Below are 19469 nucleotides of genomic sequence, written 5' to 3'. Positions count from 1 at the left end.
ATGCTCAAAAATGAAAACGGGAAGTAAAGCCAGGAGAAGTTGGTACTGAAGGTGCAAGGAATGAGAAAGTGTAATGACGCTGACCCGGAAGAGCCAGGGAAAGCCTGTTTTGTGGAGGAGACGGCGGAAGAATGGGTCCGGAAGACAAATGAAAGTAGTCATTTCCATTTGTCGAGTTGTTCCTGGGTGGCGGACTAGTCATACAACCAGAAACTGGTACACAATGGCCAGTAATAGAAAAGGATGGTGAGTAAATGAAACAAGAAAGTCAGAAAATTTTGTTCAAAAAAAGTTGGGGCCTGACTGTGCAAAGATGCAGGCATGAATGCCTGGTAACACAGAGCTATACTGTCACCCCCGTTAGACCTGATGATGCCTGTCTTCCACTGTGCTTCCTGTGGCTTCTGTTTTCATCTCTAACGTACATACTGCTTGAGACATCTCCCAGTGAGACAAATACAAGCCAGAATCAGAGAGATGTGCTCCTTAGACTTAATCTCTAAATTATACCTATTTGAATCTTCTTATATATATTTCTTTCTTGGGCCTGTGGGGCTTATTTACTTATTTATTCACTGGCTATGCTGGGATCTCAGCCATGGTATTCATATTTTCTGAGATTTCCTCATGTTTTATGTCTTAATCTCTTGTCTTCAGGTCTTTCTGGACTGTTTGGGTTTCAACTGTGTTGTCTTCTTGGAACAAGCCAGGAGCCTCTCTGGCCTGTGTGAGAATCATCAGTTGAAACTCTCACCATACTTGTTTTTTTTTTTTTACTGTTACAGTGAGCCAAAGGGTAGACAGATATGCCATCTAGGTAAGTGATTGTATTAGTGCAGAAGGAAGGAGTGTGCAAGAAGAGGTGCTACCACGACCAACCAGAGGAAGATTAGCCAACCCTTCTTTTGATTTATTTATTTCTTATCTTTTCTTTCCCCCTTTTCCCTTGGCCATGTAAATCCAAACTGTTGAGTTCCCAAGCTAAAGCCCATCTGATCCCACTAACATGTGTGTGTGTAGGGGGCGCGAAATGTGTGTGTGTGTGTGTGTGTGTGTGTGTGTGTGTGTGTGTGTGTGTGTGCATACCAAAAGTGTCAGATTACATCAGGCCTTTGCTGACAGATTTACAGAGCTGGTAAAGGAAGCATGACTTTGTTGGAACTCTCCTTTATCCAGCCTCAGCGCTCCCAGCGCTGGTCAATGCCCATCCATATCCCTTTAACCCCCACATCACTCTTTTCTGACCCACCTGGGTCTCCCTCTTTCCAGTCTCCACCATTGCTTTCTCTGGCTGTCAGCTTCCCTGTCTATGTCTGTAAGAAGAACCCCACACCATTTGTTTGATACAGAAAACCAGTCTTGAGCTCCCCCTTCATGCCAACCTGCTCAGTAAGCTGAGAAGATTTTCCTCAGGATCTGCATACTCCATGGCTTGTGAGCTTGTTCCCATGGTCCCCCGTTTGAAGGCTTAGGATTAGTTTCAGGATACCCACAGATACTGAAATCCTTGGCTATTCAAATACTTTAAACAGAATGGAGCAACATACACTCACCATCCTTCCATATATACTTTAAGCTATCTCTGGGCACTCCAATAGCCAGCAAAAGTGCGTGTAGTACTTATGTGTACAAATAGCTGTTAGAGTATATTTTAGGGTTTATATTATTTTTCCATTGGATTCTTCTTCTTCTTCTTCTTCTTCTTCTTCTTCTTCTTCTTCTTCTTCTTCTTCTTCTTCTTCTTCTTCTTCTTCTTCTTCTTCTTTTTGTTCTTGTTCTTGTTCTTCTTCTTCTTCTTTTTCTCCTCCTCCTCTTCTTCTCTCCTCCTCCTCCTTCCTCCTTTTCCTCCTTCTCCTTCTCCATTCTCCTCTTGACCAAAATATTTTCAGCTATGTTTAGTTGATTGGCAGGTGTAAGACCTGGTGCTACAGAGCGATAACTACTCTGTACATAATTATTAATTGTACTGTCCTTCCATTTTCTCCTACTCACTCCTGTTCTTCCTGTTAAGCCTCCAACCTATCATTCCTTTCCTCTTTCATTTCCTTTTGTTTCTTTTCCTTTCCTTTCCTTTCCTTTCCTTTCCTTTCCTTTCCTGTCCTTTCCTTTCCTTTCCTTTCCTTTCCTTGTGTTCTATTCAATTCTGCTCCATTTTATTTCCTTCCATTATTTTCCTTCCCTTCCCTTCTGTTCCCTTCCCTTCCCTCCATATAAATCCTTACATTTCTATCAAACTTAAGTCAGAGGAGAAAAACCTTTATTTTTGTATGGTTGATGGAAAATATATATATTTACCAGTACTTTAGGAAGGTGATGCCTAGTTGTGAAACACTTTTACAGTAATGAAAAAGTGGTCAAATTGCCTTAAATCTTTGATAAAAATAGATAACGCCTCTAGTAATTTTTTGAATTTTCCCATTGACCTAGTTGCTAGCTCCTTGTGTGATGGTATGGGCTCACACATTTCCTGGGTGGGAGCATCAGACTCACTTTCCTTTCTGACAGCCTGGTCAGATGTTCCTGTCTTCACCTTCCCTCTGTCCTCACAGCTGGGGACTGAGCATTGGCTCCCCACAGCTGACATATCTGGAACACTCTACCTCAGGGTCATTCCTCTTTGTGTCTTTCTTTTCCAAGTACTGGATCATGAGGGTATTACTTTTCTATTGCTTTTTTTCCCTGCATTTTGAAAACTATGTACAGTGCAAGTGTTTAACTTCTGATGTTGACATTTACTTTGCAATTTTATGTCAGACATTGCTCTTTTTAAAAAATTTATATACAAATTCAATGGCCCCTTTGATAGGACAGCATTTTTATATGCAGATAAGCTAATATGATATGACAAATATTAGCTTATGAATTGCTGGATCAAACCTACGTTGAATGGTTTCTCCTTAAGGAATGGATAAAGGGAAAATTAGCATATAAAGCATTTTTCCAAGTAGGAAACATTTATTCTCTGTAGAAAGTGGAATTGGACGATATTTACCATTTCAAAAATGTTTACTAGCGACATCTTTGTCAGCTGGTCAATGTCAAAAATATAGTTTTTAATATCCTTATATATAGATAGACACCATGTTGAATTCCACAAATAACCTTTCAGTTAATAGTTCAGTGTTTGGATCTGTGGTCCAGACTTCTGAGGAAGATGTTTTATTACGTGTCCTTGGAGCACGAGATCCTGCTACACCCTCACTGCTTCAGTCCCAACTTACTGAACAAAGCCATCTTTCCCAGTGTAGGTCCCTTCCATCTCGATGAAGAGCTTCTCGAGATGGAGGGGACCTACACTGGGAAAGATGGCTTTGTAATTGCTGTCACCACCATTGACAATATCTGTGCTGGTGTGATCCAGCCAGGCTGAGGTTTTGTTCTTTATTCAGTGAAGTACAAAGCTATTGTTTTCTATCCCTTTAAAGGTGAGGTAGTGGATGCTGTGGTCACTAAGGTCAACAAAGTTAGACTTTTCACAGAAATTGGGGCCATGTCTTGCTTCATCTTTCAGCATTCCATCCCATCAGAGATGGAGTTCCATCCAAACTCAAACCCCCCTTTGCTACCAGACAATGGATAAGGGCATCGTGATTCGACAGAACAGTGAGAGCCACCTGAAGATTCTGGGGGCATGTATAGACAAAAATGACATTTTTTATATTGGCTCTCTCGCGGATGATTGCTTGGGACTCATGAGCTTGTGAGGGAGCCTAAAGCCTTGTTTGATCCTAGCTTTGAAAGTATGACTTTTCTACTGGGTACATTGTCCACAGTACTGGCCACTGTTAGCAAGGCAAGGAAGAATACTTGTCCCTAGAAGACTGTGGGTGCTTCTTCCGGTTAAGTTGTGCTCTCAAACTCCATACTCTAAATGTAAACAGTGCTTATTTCTCAAAAAACAAGTTCATTGTTTATTTCAGATCTATTTTTTGAAAGGAAAGAGATGACAATATAGCTGTAAAATAAATGAGAACTTGGTGATACTAATGACAGTAAAGGCAGTATTTTCACTCACAGGAACACATGTATTCATTGTGATGTGACAAGGTCACCTTTGATGTGGGAGACAGTAACATCTTCCATAGGAGTGACATCTTCTTCTTGCTAACCCCTAGCTACCTTCTGTGGCTCAGCTTATAGATTGAGTTAAATAAATAAAATATTACAGAGTTAAGAAAAGGGAGTGTAGGGATTAGGATGAATTGGAATTTGGGTCTTTTTGAATGCTTCCTTCCCTTGACAGATGATAAAGCTCATGTTAACTGTGATGAAATTGAAAGTAGTAACAAATGACATACAGCACTTAGGATCTATATATTAATATTCTTGCTTACCTAAATTCATTTATCCTTCCTGGTATACATTTACTTTATAGGAAAACACTGCTCCTGATCTCAGATTTGAAAACTAGATGTCTGAAAACCATATGTGAAAAGCACAATGTCTGTAGTCTCAGTGATTTTTGTTTGTTTCTTTTGTTTGTTTGTTCGAGACAGGGTTTCTCAGTGTAACATGCCTGGATCTCCCTCTGTAGACCAGGCTAGCCTTGAACTTGCAGACATCCACCTGCCTCTGTCTCCTGAGTGCTGGGGTTAAAGGTGTGCATCACCACTGCCCAGTCCAGTCTCCATGTTCTTACAGTAAGGTGGGAGGTGGAGCCAGGAGGATCCCTAGTGGCTCATAGGCCAGGTGGCCTGGTATATGCAGCATAAGTGGGGTAAAAGAGAGACCCATTGTCAAATGAGGAGAAAGAAGATTACCAACTGCTGACGTTGTACTCTTCATGGGCACTGTAGTGTGTGCACACACATGTATACCCCTCCAATGTGCATGGGCAGACATTCAAAAAGGAGTTTCTTCACAAATTTATGCTTTGTGATTTTAGTTCTTGCATTTTTTGAGTTGAAGACAAAGAAGTTGCTATCAGTCTTTCATGTCCTCACTTGACAAGTTATTAACACTTTCTATGTCAGTATGTTGAGCCTAAGAGTCTTCTTTTTTCTGTCTACATAAAATGATGGGGAAGAGAGAAATTCATTACATCTATGTACTGAAGAGGACAGACATTTTTGTGTGAATGTTCAGGTAAATATGTCAGCTAGAAAATGCCTGATACTATCACAATGGAGGCTAAATGAAAACAGATTATAAATCAGATGTTTTTCTATTTGGCTCGTATATTCTGCCTTGTAGAGATGCCTTGGGACTCACTCACAAAGGCTCTTCAGTTCTCTCTGAAGGTTGTCCCTTTCAGGCACCCATGAAACATTTACAGAAAAAGCTGTTGCTACAACAGACACTCATTTCCCCCTATTTTAGAGGTTCTCAACCTGTGGATCATGACCCCTTTGGAGGTCAAACAACTCTTTCACAGGCCTTGCCCAAGACCATAGAAAAACGTAGATATTTATAATTTATAACTAGTAAAATTGCAGTTATGAAGTAACAATAAAAATAATTTTATGATTGGGAGTCCCCACACTATGAGGAACTGTAAAGGGTTGCAGTTGGGGAAGGTTGAGAACCACTGCCCTATTCATTGCTTATATCCCATTGTATGACTTTCAAAAAAAAAGATTCCTCTTTTGTTGTTGTTGTTGTTGTTGCTAGACCTCTTTTCCTTGGAGTTTGTAACCCACTCCTATCTGTGGTCTTACTAATTCACTAACTACTGTTTCTTACATGCAGTTTTGAGGCAGTTCCTCACTTGGCCCATACCCTCTGTTAATTCGTAACCATCCACTCTGTTTTTTTCAACCCAAGCCTCTACAGTTCCTTGTGTTTTTCTTTAGATTAAATGCTTGATATTTTTACTAACAAAAGAATGGTCTCCACTTGCAATGGAACTAATATAGTTTAATAAGTTACTTTATGATGGCATGCGTAATTTTTTTTTAGTACTTGTGGATTAAATCATGCACTCTGCCACTGAGATGTATAACCAAACCCTTTTATCTTAACTTTGAAACAAGTTCTCACTTGAACTTGGCAACCCTCGTGCTCCGGGTTGGAGTATAATTCTTACATACTAAAAAAATCCCACTCCCTAATACCAAATCTTCCCTCTCAGTGATCCACTGACTAGAACAGGAAAAAAACCCACATGTAATGGTAACTGCTGTTATCTTGTGAAACAATGGCATAGGAACAAAGCCTGATAGACACTAGAACAGCATGGTGGCTTCTTTTCAAACTAGATAGACACCCACAACACTGCTCACTGGTGTTCCTTGTCTGTGTTATGTTAAGAAAGCTGTGACTGATGTTCACATAACACCAGGCAAAAATATTTAATTGAGGTTTTTATCAAAAATCAGAACTGAGGACACTACAAAAGTACCTTAGTAGGTGAGTAGACCAGTGAGTTATGGTGTATCTGCACATCGGAACACAGCACAACGGCACAAAATATTGAAACATGCACCAATATGGCATTATGTTAAGTGAAAGAAGCCAGACCCCAAACCATCTTCTTCAGGGATTCATATATACAGTATTCTGAAAAGGTGAAATTAGAGTGACAAAAAACATATAGTTATGCCAGAGGGGCTGGTGCTGAGGTTAAGTATGGGGCAGGCAATGAGCCTCAAAAACAATTCAGCAAAAAGAATGAATGTTATTGTGAGTAAACTTAAAAATAGCGAATTCAACATAAGACTGATTTTATGACATTATTTATATGTTTATTATTGATTTCATATTTTGTTTAATGCCAGGGAGCCTGACACTTATTATTTTAACCTTTTTACAATTTTACTTGAGGGAAAAGTATCTCTGCGCCCAGTGATTTTTAAACGTGTCATGTTTAGCTGCAGGTGATGATTAGGTACAGGCTTGTCAAGTCCCTGTCAGGTCAGGCTAGTGGCATAGGTACCACAAATCCCATATTCATCTATTTGTGCTGCTCCAAATCCTGGCTAGTTTCTCCCTGGTAAATATTCAGCATGACAATTACTTTGTTGATCCCCAAAACCAACATTGACTTCGAGGGCAATTCCTCCTCTTTGTCAAAGTAATTCCCATGAGCTCCAGAAAATTATAAAATCACTTGTTCAATAAATAGAACCTAGTACAGTCATTTAAGACCAACAGAATTTTGAGTACTTGCTCCATACTCTGCGGCTTATTTATTCTTTGTGTTGGTGCCGTCATTTGCTTATTGAACACAGGTCTAATAGCTGCTAAGAGCTAAACCTTGAGTCAGAAGCCAGCAAAGGAAAGTCGGGTTCTCTGAAGTCTGTGCTCTCCAGCAGCAGATAGACCTGCTGTTTAGATGTAGTGTGGCAAACAGGCCAGTGACGAGGATTCATGAGTAGGTGGTGAACGACTTCTTTGGGCAAGTCAAAAGGACCTAGAGTCATGGAGTCATGGTAGCAACTGTGCTGTCTTAAAGAGCGAGCCAAGTATTTATCCAGACAGAGAAGGGTAGGAGAAGGGACAAGATGGAAGGATGAACACAGTAGTGTATCTGGAGAAACTGGAGAATGGCAGTACTCTAGAGGGTGAGGTAGAAAGGCTCTCACAGTTCAGAGATGACACTGAGGTGGTAAGGCCCACATTGCATGTCCTGGAATGTGACACTAAAGGAATGAATGGTACTGTCCCAAAAGCTGTGGTGATGAACCACCAGGCAGCAAGTCTCCCGTGGCTGTCCCCCCAGAACACAGGACCCAGTTTCAATGTGAAAGATTTGAAAGCTATTTCTTTTTCTTGTTCTTTTCAAAAAAAGGTGTAGGTATTAACATTTTATGTCTAAACTGCAGTTTCAATTTTTCCCAGTGACATTCTTCTACTCAATAAAGGAGGTAATCCATTCTGGAAGAAATACAGTTCATCCATGGGACTCGGTAAAACGATTTTCCATTTTAGTGGGGAAATATTCAGCCTGTAAATATTTTAATCTTTTCCTCTGGTGTGTGGAAGGGGCTCTTTTAAATGGTTTTTGGCAGGGATGAGACACAGTGAGATTTGCATTTTAGAAGCATCATTCCAGAGGCAAGGTGGAAAGAGGACTCTGGCAAGAAACATTTTACTGCTCCAGAGGCTCAATTTAAGCAAATCCTTTTTAAGCATCTTATGGCCAGACAGGACAACAGAGCAAGAGAAATTACTCTCACTGTCTGCCGTTTCTGTGTCTGTGGGAATGCACCCCAAAGGAAATTGTGTGGTCTTTGTCTTTCTCTGAGAGAGAACATGAAAAGAAGAAAGACAAAGGAAGACCACGGAGCCCCTTTGCATTCCACTGCATGAAAGCCCATTGTTATTTGAATTATTGTAGTGCATGTGATTTTCAGCTGATCATATCATTAACAGACCACAGAAGACTGTTAGAAAAGTCCAGAGCAATGCTGGGTCTTGTCTGTAGGACTTTTAGCATATGTGTTCTTGCTTTGACTTGTCAAATATATGACTACTTTGTCATATTTTATCAAAACCATCACTGCCACACACTAAAACAATAGCTCACAGAATTCAGAACATTTTCTGCTATATTTTTTTTAATGAGTCACTTTGAGTAAATCATAGACACAGGCAACCAAAAAACTCAGGCAAATCATCAAAGGCTTTGAATACCAGTGTTTTGGGTCAAAGAAATTATGAGCCTATTTATTAGGAAAGTTAATTTTGGGAGACCAGACAGGGAAATCTGCATCACAAGTACAATGATTTTCAGGTTTTTTTTAAGAGAGAGAGAGAGAGAGAGAGAGAGAGAGAGAGAGAGAGAGAGAGAGAGAGAAGAGGAACACAAACACAGAGAGACAGAGACAGACAGAGACAGAGACAGAGAGACACACACACAGAGACAGATAGAGAGAGAGAGGAGAGGGACAGAGAGAGAGAGAGATAGAGAGACAGAGACACAGAGAGAGAAAGAGACAGAGCACAGAGGGGGGGGACAGAGACAGAGAGAGACAGCTAGAGAGAGGAGAGGGACAGAGAGACAGAGAGAGACACACAGAGAGACAGCTAGAGAGAGAGAGGAGAGGAACAGAAAGAGAGAGACAGTGAGAAGAGAGAGACACAGAGCACACACAAACACAGAGAGAGAGAGAGAGAGAGAGAGAGAGAGAGAGAGAGAGAGAGAGAGAGAGAGAGAGAGAGAGAGGGAGAGGGAGAGGGAGAGGGAGAGGGAGAGGGAGAGGGAGAGGGAGAGGGAGGGAGGGAGATTTTGTATAGCTCTGGCTTTTTTAGAACTCACTCTGTAGACCAGGCTGGCCTTAAACTCAAAGATATACTTGTGTCTGACTCCTGAGTGGTAGGATTAAAGCCATGTGCCACCACGCCCAGCAAGTACAATGATTTTCATAGAGGTTTGTTTCATTTGTTTTCTGCCCTGGATTGAGATGTAAGTTCATTGAGGTTGTGAACAATATCTCTTTCTATCTGACCTACAGCACACTGCACAGAGCATGGACTCTAGTGAGAACGTGGTGTATATCACTTGTGTGGATGAAGGATGCTTTTATGGTTACATTGTTGATGTATAGAACTCACGGTGGAGCAGACAAGTCTTTGGACTACATGATATTTACAGTAGAGGGTATCTTTGAAATTCAACTTTAAAAAACTGCAGAGCACTAGAGAGATGGCTCAGTGGTTAAGAGGATTTGCTGCTCTTGCAGAGGACCTGGGTTCAGTTCCTAGAACCCAGATAGTAGCCCACAGCTTTCTGCCTTCTCTGGACAATATAAGCACCAAGTATGCATGAGATGCGTACATGTAGGGCGAAGATTCATAGACACAAAGTAAAAATAAATAAATCAGAAACTCTACATAGAGATCAATGCTCATAGGTTAAAAGATTCTGTGTTGATAGACAACCAACCAGCCTTGTACCTTGGAGAAATTTGAGTAAGCTGGGTTTGAATAGCATTACTTAGTAACATTTTATTATATAACCTCCCATGTTCTTTACAATCCATATAATACAATATCTGTGCATTTTCACAAAATGATATACACTGTACCTTTTGTTTGGAACTGTTTTTTTTTTCATGTTAGAGAAAAACTCCCTAATTTTTGACTCATGTCTTACTTGCATTGTACCAGGCTCTGTTTCAATATTTTCCTTTCCTGGGAATACTTCAAGCTCTGTGTCACTGGGGATTATGTTGTCCTTGTCCTTGCTCTGCATTTAGTCTCTGTCATTTGTCAGTCTCTACTTGAACACTTGTTGATTGATAGATTCCATTTTATTTGTATTAGTTGCACAGTTCTTTATTTTCTGCATACACATGATTCATTTCCTTAACCTTCTGTTGATTCAATATCTAGGTTTTCATGTAGAATAAATACACTAAAGAAAGTCCATGCTAGTGTGTGTGGAGCATTTATTATGAGAGTCTGTCTTTATTATTTGGCAACCTCTTCCTGCTCAGTGATTGCATAGAATTTCATCTGACAAATATCCATGATAGACAATTGTATGCTCATTTTTAAACATTTCAGAGAACAGCTGCGCTGTCCAATATGTAGGATTCTTTTGAAACAAGGATTTGAGTTTGTGTAGTTCACTAGGGGGAAGATTGGTTATCCTAGGAGATGCCAGTGGGGGCCTGGGGAAGTGAGGCAGGGGAGAAAGGACAACCATTATGTTTTGTATCAATAGGCACATTACTGATGTGGACAGGAGGGGCTCAGGCCCACTAAAGCTTTCTGAGGTCTGTGCAGAGCATGCCTCAGAGGAGTCCCATTTAAGGAATAAACAAAGCAATTATTTTAGCTTGTCCCAGGCTGTGAGCTGCTCTCATGGGTATTAACTGCACATTTCTGACTTGTCCTATGAGGGGGCTAAATGTGTCCGTGTGCTCATGTTCATAGAAAGTCCTCAAGGCATTCCATATGCCCACTACGTGGAGACAGAGACTTCTGAAATGATATGGTAGGGCACCAGGAGCATGTGCTACAAAAATTGTGCCTTCCTGTGTACAGAGGTGTTTATCTGATGTTCGGATGATGGGTCTCTTTATCATGTCCCAACACAGTGACAAAATAAAGCAACTCAAAGGGGTGCTTACCTTGGCTTGTGGTCTCATTTCATGGTTGCTGAGTCTCCCGTGGGTTTGTTTTATGTAGCTTATCATGGTGGGTTAGCAAAGCTGCTCATCTCATGGCCCCAGGAAGCAGAGAGGAAGAGTCCAAGGGTAAGATACTATTATCCTGGTTAGCTTCCATTGACCTATAATTTAAATGATGCATCCTAGAGCCATCTGAGAGCAAAGACTCATTTGAGAAATTGCCTTAGATCAGACTGGCACTGGGGGATTATCTTAATTGTTAATTGATGCAAGAGGGCCCAGTTCACTGTGGGGGATACTATCTATCTCTTAGCAGATGGTCTTGGATTGTATAAGAAAGCTAATTAATCATGAGCCTGTGAGTGAGTGAGCAAGCGGTATTCCTTCATGTCTCTGTTTGAGGTCTTGCTTTGACTTCTTTCAAATGACAGACTGTGACCTGGAAGTATAAGCCAAATAAATCCTTCCCTCCCTTAAGTAGATTTCCGTCATGGTATCTGATACAGCATCAGAATGGTGCTAGAATAGATACCATCTTCCCAAGGCGTATCTAGAAGTGCTGACTTCCTCAGGTTAGGTCAGCCCATTCAGCAAGACGCTCATCAGTGGGTTAATCCATTGATGCTCTTACTGTTCTCGTGACCCTTTTACTTCCTGGTAACCCCTCATTGGAAAACAAACTTTGAAGGTATGGGTCATCAGAGACATTTTATTTCTAAACTGTAACAGTGGGTTAATGATCTGCTTTATCCCCTAGAGTTTCATCTCGATGCATCACAATGTTCTCTGGTCCAGCAGCTCAGGAAGTGTGGCCATCCTCCCAGCAGCCTCAGAGTTGCCCAGGAAACTGTTTTAGATTCATTTACTTGGCTTCTTTTCCTCTCTCTTTGCAGACTCTGGATATGACCAAGTTTAAAAAAATTTGTCCAGGAGATGCTGAGCACTAACCATCCAGAACCTCTACTTTACTCCTTTACAATTTACACTCACATGACTTTAGTTCTCCTACTATTTTTAATAAGATAAAATTATTTCAGTAAAACAACAAAATACTTTTTCCTTTGAAAAATTTTATTTTTAATTTAATTTAAATTTTATTAATTATTCAGATGATAACTCAACTGTTATCCCATCACTTGTATCCTCCCATTCCTCCCTCTCTCCTGCTTTCTCTCTATTCCCCTTCCTTAGGTCTATGACCGAGAGGGACCTCCTACCCCACTATATGGTCTTAGGCTATCAAGTCTCATCTTGGTAGCCTGCTTATTCTTTCTTTGAGCGCCATAAGGCCTCCCCAATGATCATAATGAGTGAGTTAACCCAGAAGCAGAAAGACTCACATGGTATATACTCACTTATAATTGGACACTAGCCCAAAAGACATGTCCCATGAAAATCTTCATTTACCAGGAGATTGAGATAGATGTGAGGACATCCTATTGAGACTCTAGGTAAGAGAAATATAGGAGATGGGGAAATAGAATGACCCAGAGTGTCCTAGAAACCTACAAGAAGAACACCGTGATGGGTGGATTGGGGCCCAGGAGGGTCTGCTTAAATTATTGCACTAACCAAGGACAATACAATAGTAAACATCAAACCCCTACTCTGATCTACCCAATGGATAGGACATTCTTCACAGTTATGTGGAGAGCGGGGACTGACTTTGACATGAAAAAATTTTTAAATGACACTCTTATCATTAACTAAGATTCCAATGTCCTCTGCTGAGTTAGGGATAACAAAACTCTTCGATAAAGAAATGTTATTTGAAAATTACACTAGTACTCACCATTGGTACGTGAGGCCTTATTACAAAGGTAAACATTAGTGATCTCGTTAAATCAGTTTACAGAATGGCGTGGAAACATTTGCAAATAACTTGCTAGGTAGTGATAAATGCATCATCCTCACTGAGAAATCTGGAATTTAAAACTAGAAGTAAAATTTTGAGCCCCTTGTTCCTGTCCTCTGTAATTTTCCCCACCTCTAATACACCATTAAAGCTAGTTCATGTAAAACATACTTCCCCTTTATGTTCAACTACTTATTAAAAATAGAGGAGCCAACTTATTTGTCTTAGCAAAGTTCAGGTTTTATTCTGCCAAGAGTTAAAGTACAAATGCATACACACATGCCTTTCTGTCGCCTGGAAATGTTCATTTTTTGTTGTTTGACCATTTTATACACATATTTCAGACAACATATTTTCAACTTCATATGATAATGAGACTCCTTGATTGAAATTTACCTTCTCTAGAAACTCCCCATGAGAACTGAGGACGCTTGAGTTATTCTTGTGATTCCAATGAAATGTGGATGTGGATTCTGTATTGACCATTCCATGCCTTGGTCTTTCATAGAGCATGGTTTGAAAGCCGTTGTTCCATCCTGGTGACTACAGGCTTCCAAAGAGCTTTGCTGGATACCTGTCAGTGTTGTTATCATATTGTATTGAAATTCTTAGTACTCTTTATTAAAAACATTTAATAAAATCCAAATTAAATTCCTTACTTATGTGGGCAAACTAGCTGCAAAAAGCCTTCCTTTTCCCATGGCCAGTCTGTATTTGCTCTAGAGCTGTGGTTCTCACCAGTCCCAGTGCTATGACCCTATAATACAGTCCTTCATGTCGTAGTGACCCTCAACCATAAAATGACTTGGTTTTGCTACTTCATAATTGTAATCTTGTTGCTGTTATGAATTCTAATATAAATATCAGTGCTTTCTAATGGTCTGAGGGGCCGCTGTGAAAGCGTCATTGTGGTCACTACTACAGATTGAGAACCATTGCTGTAGACCATCCAGGCTCTCTCTTTTGTGACATTGCTTCTTCTGCTCCAGCCTACAGCCTGTAAGATACTTCATTCACAGGCTTAACTACAAATCTGGGAAACTGAACAACATACAACAGCACTGACTATTTGAGTGCTGTCATCATCCATTATATTTTTCTAGTGAACACATTCTTGTGTTACACAGAACAGACATTGTTGTCAGTTTTGATTATGATATTGACCTTTATATGTTTGTTTAGAGATGCACCCATGACTGTCACTCTCCATGGCCCACTCGTGTGTGTGTGTGTGTGTGTGTGTGTGTGTGTGTGTGTGTGTGTGTGTTCTCTAATTTTTATATGTTTCCTAACAGGTCATTACTCTGAATAGCTCTTGTTTTGCAGGTGTGGGATGCATCTGTCAATGAGGCTGGCTCTATTTCCTAAGCCTTCATGTATATATTCATTTTCATCTAATTTACCAATAGAATCACACTGTTCTAATTTTTTATGTTAGTCTGCGGCAGGTATAATGTCCCACATAAAAAGCTAGCAGACTCTGTCTTACGCTTCCATGTTGGCTGTGACTCTGGTATTGTTTATTTGAAGCTCAACAAGTGGCACTGGGGAAAGAGATAGAACTGTTAAAACTGTCTTCTCTATAATTTCTAGGTTTTGTTCCCAATCCCAAGACTAGTCTGGCAACACCAACTTTACTCAATGAGGAGAGAATAAAAATAAAACAATCTCAATGTTGAGTGAGGAGGGATGGGAGAACCGAGAGAGTGAGGAGGAGGAGGAGGAGGAGGAGGAGGAGGAGGAGGAGGAGGAAGATTGACAGGGATGAATATATACAAAATACATGCTATGAAAGTCTCAAAGAATTAAATCCTTATATTAAAACAAAATATCTACCTAGGTCACTTGAGTTTCTTTAGATTCTTCTATTTGGGATGGGAGGGGCAATTTTTTTTTTTAGAGAACTAATTAAGATGGAGTCAGGGAGCATATGCCTTTAGTCCTAGCATTTAGGAGACTAAGAACCGCCAAACATTTGAGGTCAGCATAGGCTACATAATGGGTTAGCAACAAGTCTGGATAATTTAGTGAGACTCTGTCTAAACAAACAACCAAAAAAGAAAATAATTAACTGAAAATACTAACTTGCTTGAAAAATTCTTTTCCAATAAGAAAACACTATAAAACAAGAAATTCACAATCAAAGACATTTTTATCTTAGTGAAATATGAATATACTTATTTGGAGCTGTGCTTTCAATAAAGTTGATTAAAAGATTCACCAGACACAACATAAACACTTACTGTTTCAGAAAAGAAATTAATTACAGCCTAAAATATAAAGAAGCAGGTTCTTTATCACAGACTGTTCTGTAAGTTCTTTTTCTTTGGTGTCTAAGCAACAATCCACCCCTCTCTTGGATTCTGAAAGGGGCTGAGACAGATGGAAGGATTCAAGTGGCTCACTCTCCTGGGTTGTTTCCCTGGATGACTCTGCATGTCTTAGATGCTGTTTCCCGGAGTCAACTCTTCCTATATTGTTGATGATCAGGGTATTGCCAACAGATGCATACAGAACTATTTCAAAAATTCTACCCCCTCCCCCATCTTCTGATCTAGAATTCCCCTTCACATCATTTCAGGTAGCATTTTTCACTAAGATATAAATGAAAAAAAAATGATGAGCCTTAATTTTAGGATTCTGCTTTTGAAAGCCACGAATAAAAATAAGACTTTAGTACCGTTCTGACAAACATACCATGCCTTTAAATATGAATCCCTACCATTTCTTTCTCCCTTCTTTTTCCCCTTCCTCCCTCCCTCCCTCCTTTCCTTCCCTCCTTTCTTTTAATAAAAGCTTTATTTTTTTATTTTATTTTATTTTATTTTTTGATAATGGAAGTTCTTTAATTGAAGTTCCCATTACTGCTTTTGTCAAGTTGACAAAAACTAAAACCAAACAAACCGAAACCCAAACAACAAGCAAAGCAAAACAAAACAAACACAGCAAAAGGGTCTTTCCATCTTCTGATATCTTCTTCAGTATCTTTAAGTTTTCATTATACACTTGTGCACTTCATTAGTTAGACTAATTACAATATTTGTTTAAAGACAGTTGTGACTGGAATTATTTCTGTGATTTCTTTCTTGCTCGGCTTCTCATTGGAAGGCATGGTTTTTCCATGTTAGTTTGGTATCCTAGGGCTTTTATGAATATGTTTACCAGCTTTAGAAGATTTATTTTGTGAATGGGTGTGTGTAGGGCTATCAATGACCAGCAGGGGGCACTCCAGTTACAACTGGAACTGGAGTTGTGCGTTATGATGTGAGCGCTGGGAACTAAATCCAAGACCTGTGCAAGGGCAGTGAGTGTTCTAACCACCACCGAGCTGTTTCTCTAGCCCGATTTGAGTTCTTCCTATAACTTTATCTCTTTCTTCATTCATTTATAAACCGCTCTTAGCTTATACATTCAAAGTAGCATGTGTTTCTCCCTACTTCATAGCAACTATATTTTTAAATTTATTTTTCGATTACCTTGGAAACTTAATAATGGTAGGGCTTTTATTTTATTTTTTTTATAGCTGACCATTGAGATCCTTGTGTCTTGCAAAGTGCTTATAAAATATCCACTGAGTTAAAAACATCTGAATTCTTTTCCTTTCCTCGTGGGTATGTATTTGTTTCTTTCTAAATTTTTTTATGGTGCCCAGGTTAGAGTTGAATTCTCCATCCTTCTGCTTTAGCTTCTCAAGGGCAAATATTGCAGACATGAGTCATGCATTGCGTTTGTCCATAGTAAAGCAAGAACACTCTACAACAGTAGGAGGTCTTTGCGATCCAGCCTTGGATATCTTTACTGATTTTAATGCCTATTATTCTCACCTTGCAGATTTTATTCCAGCCTTGACTTTTTAAAAATATACATGCTCTCTGTACAAAAGTCCTGCTTGCTTACCTGGACATATTGTTTATCAGCAGAAGGAGGAAGAAAATGTAGAATTTGAAAGTGGACCCAAATTTCAAATCACAGAATAGCATCCACTTATTATTAGGCATTATAAAAATGAAAAAGATTTTCTAAGCCTCAATGCTCCATTTCTAAAGTAGGAAAAAAATATTGCTTTGGCAAAATTCCTGTGATTGGGCTTGGCATATAGACACTGTTCATGACTGTATCAGTCAGATACTGTCATGTAATAAAATATATACACAGTCTCAGATAATAGAGTATTTTTATATTTTTCAGGTCAGTCCTCTGCAGGTTGATAAGGGACACTGCTACTGACCTTGGCTGGCTCATGTAAGAAGGCATCAGCTGACCCCAGTGGTTCTGCTCTGAGTTGTGGGTCCAGCCAGGCCAGTTCTGTTCTGCATGTCTGGTTCAGGTGGATGAACACAAACATGAGCCATAGGAAGAAACCTCCTGCTTTTTCCAAGGCAAAGGACAAAAAGCAAAAGTGAGACACCTTATGAACCGAGGCTTGGAACGGGCTCCACACCCTTTAGGTGCATAATCCATTGTTCAAACAAACTTTTTAGATGAATGATCAAGTTATCTGCAAAAGCTAAGACACAAAAGATTGCAACACTGAGGCTGCTAATTTGCTTGGCCGCAGAAAATATTATAGGCATGCGGTGAGGAAATTCAAGCTCTTTCCCATTATTCTACATTATATGCTCTTGCCAATGTCTGTGTAATAGTGGGCTTCTACTCCAGGTCACATGACTAGTAAATTTGATCTTGAGACTTGAGTTACACCACAGACGTGCTTGGTAATACTCACTGTGCATTCTTTAAGAAAATAACCACTGTGAGATAGTTCTAAGAGAGAGTTACCTTGTTAATGATGTCATCTAGCATGGGACAAGAGGGACAGATGGCCCAGAGAAGTGTATTTAACAGCCTGCTACTAGGTATGTTCTCAAATCATTGTCAGATCTCTCATTATTTTGTTATTTTCCAAGCCTTACTTTGTTTGAAAAACACTTTGCAAAACAAGGCTGGAATTACAAGCCACCAACAACTGTTAGTGATCTGAGTAGCAACTTTAGGGTACTGTCACAATCACTGAGTTTTGGGAATTTGCCTAGTGGCATATTTTAATTACATTTTTGTGCTGGCAACATATTTTTCCTAATAGGTTTACACTCCTCTTAGATCAACTGGAATTCATTTTCTCTTATCCTCATGGCTTATGTAAGCCATACTCCCATTGAGGATACTCTGTTTTTAATTGAGGTGTTGAGTATAATATAATTACTTTGGCATGGGCTTCCAGAATTTGAAGCAAATCTATGTCTTTATTTAGTTTCTGTACTGTATGGAATATTTTTATGTAAGCGCAGATGCTGATTGTTGTTGTTGCCTGGCATGATAATTTATATTTTAGAGGTTGGTTGTATCTATCAGTATAAAATAATTTACTCTCTAACCAAAAAAAAAAAAAAAAAAAAAAAACCAAACACACAACAACAACAAAAACCAAACCAAACCAAACCACCACCACCCCTACACACACACACACACACACACACACACACACACACACACACACACACACACAAACCCTGGCTAACCACATCCTTTAAAATGTCGCTTCATTAGTTCTGGAAAACACTGGATTCCAACTTTTAAAGAGTCATTATTGAAACACTGTCTTATAACTCTGTTCTTCAGTTTTCAATGCTACATTAGAAAAAAAATTTAAAGCAACCAGCTGACTATAAACAAGAAAATTGGAGACAAATCAGTAAAATTGTCCGTTAGGGTCTCATTGTCTTACTGATAAGATCGATACTGAGTATATTGCTTCTTTGGTGACAATAAATATTGATTAAAGGCTTATTGTACTCAAGCATCGTGATAAGTATGGTACATGGATAATCCCATTTAATCCATAAAGCACCTTGTGTAGATGATCATCAACTGAATTCATAAATAGATCAAAGTTCAAAGAGGTTAAGTAGCTTAGTTTTCTAAACACCCTAAACACCCTGGTCCATCTAAGGTTTGAATTCAGGTAGTCTGATTCCAGGCCCTGAGTGGACCGTATAGTATAGGCAGCCATACTTTGTGTATACAAAGGATAAACCTGGTGATATTAAGTTTCATAAGTATTATTATAAGTACTATAGGTACAGCATATTGATAGTTCTTCCTTGTACTGGAATCAAACCCATAGCAAACACTTCACTATTGGGACTGTACTGGATATTAATATTTTAAGAGAAAATACTATTGAATACATGCTATTCCCACGATACATTATCAGAACTCTTATGTAGCACTGTATTCAATAAGAACTGGATAAAGGTTTTGTACCCTCTGTTACCCCTCTAAATTATTTATGAAAACCTGTTATTCTAATATTCTGGTTGTCGAGCTTTATCTCTCAACTTATTCTCATAAAGGCTTGTGAGTAGACATGTCATCATTATTAAGCACAGTCAGAGCCGTTGTCCTTTTTTCTGGATATGAATGAGACACGGCCATCTTTTGGTATAAGAGACTCTTAAACAGATGATTTCCAACAGCCTGTTCGGATGTTGATCATTACTCCCATTCCTTCAGCAACCATTAACTGTCCCTAGGGAGTACTGAGGCCTTAAGAGCTCCTCCTCCACCCATGATGAGAGTGTTGATAGGCTCAGTCT

The 19469-nt window shown here is 39.4% G+C and overlaps 1 protein-coding gene and 1 pseudogene across 3 annotated transcripts in view; both read left to right on the top strand.

Moving 5' to 3' along the window:
• TAFA1 (TAFA chemokine like family member 1) overlaps positions 1-19469 on the top strand; it is a 533282-nt gene that overhangs the window by 27221 nt on the left and 486592 nt on the right. The window lies entirely within an intron of this gene.
• On the top strand, positions 3105-3704 carry LOC311588751 (DNA-directed RNA polymerase II subunit RPB7-like; annotated as a pseudogene). The gene has a single exon. The product of its transcript is annotated as a DNA-directed RNA polymerase II subunit RPB7-like (transcript).

Source organism: Acomys minous (assembly GCF_964271855.1).
Source record: "Acomys minous genome assembly, chromosome: 17".
NCBI lineage: Eukaryota > Metazoa > Chordata > Mammalia > Rodentia > Muridae > Acomys > Acomys minous.
Note: the sequence above shows the minus strand (reverse complement) of the source record. Positions and strands in the feature narration are given on the sequence as shown.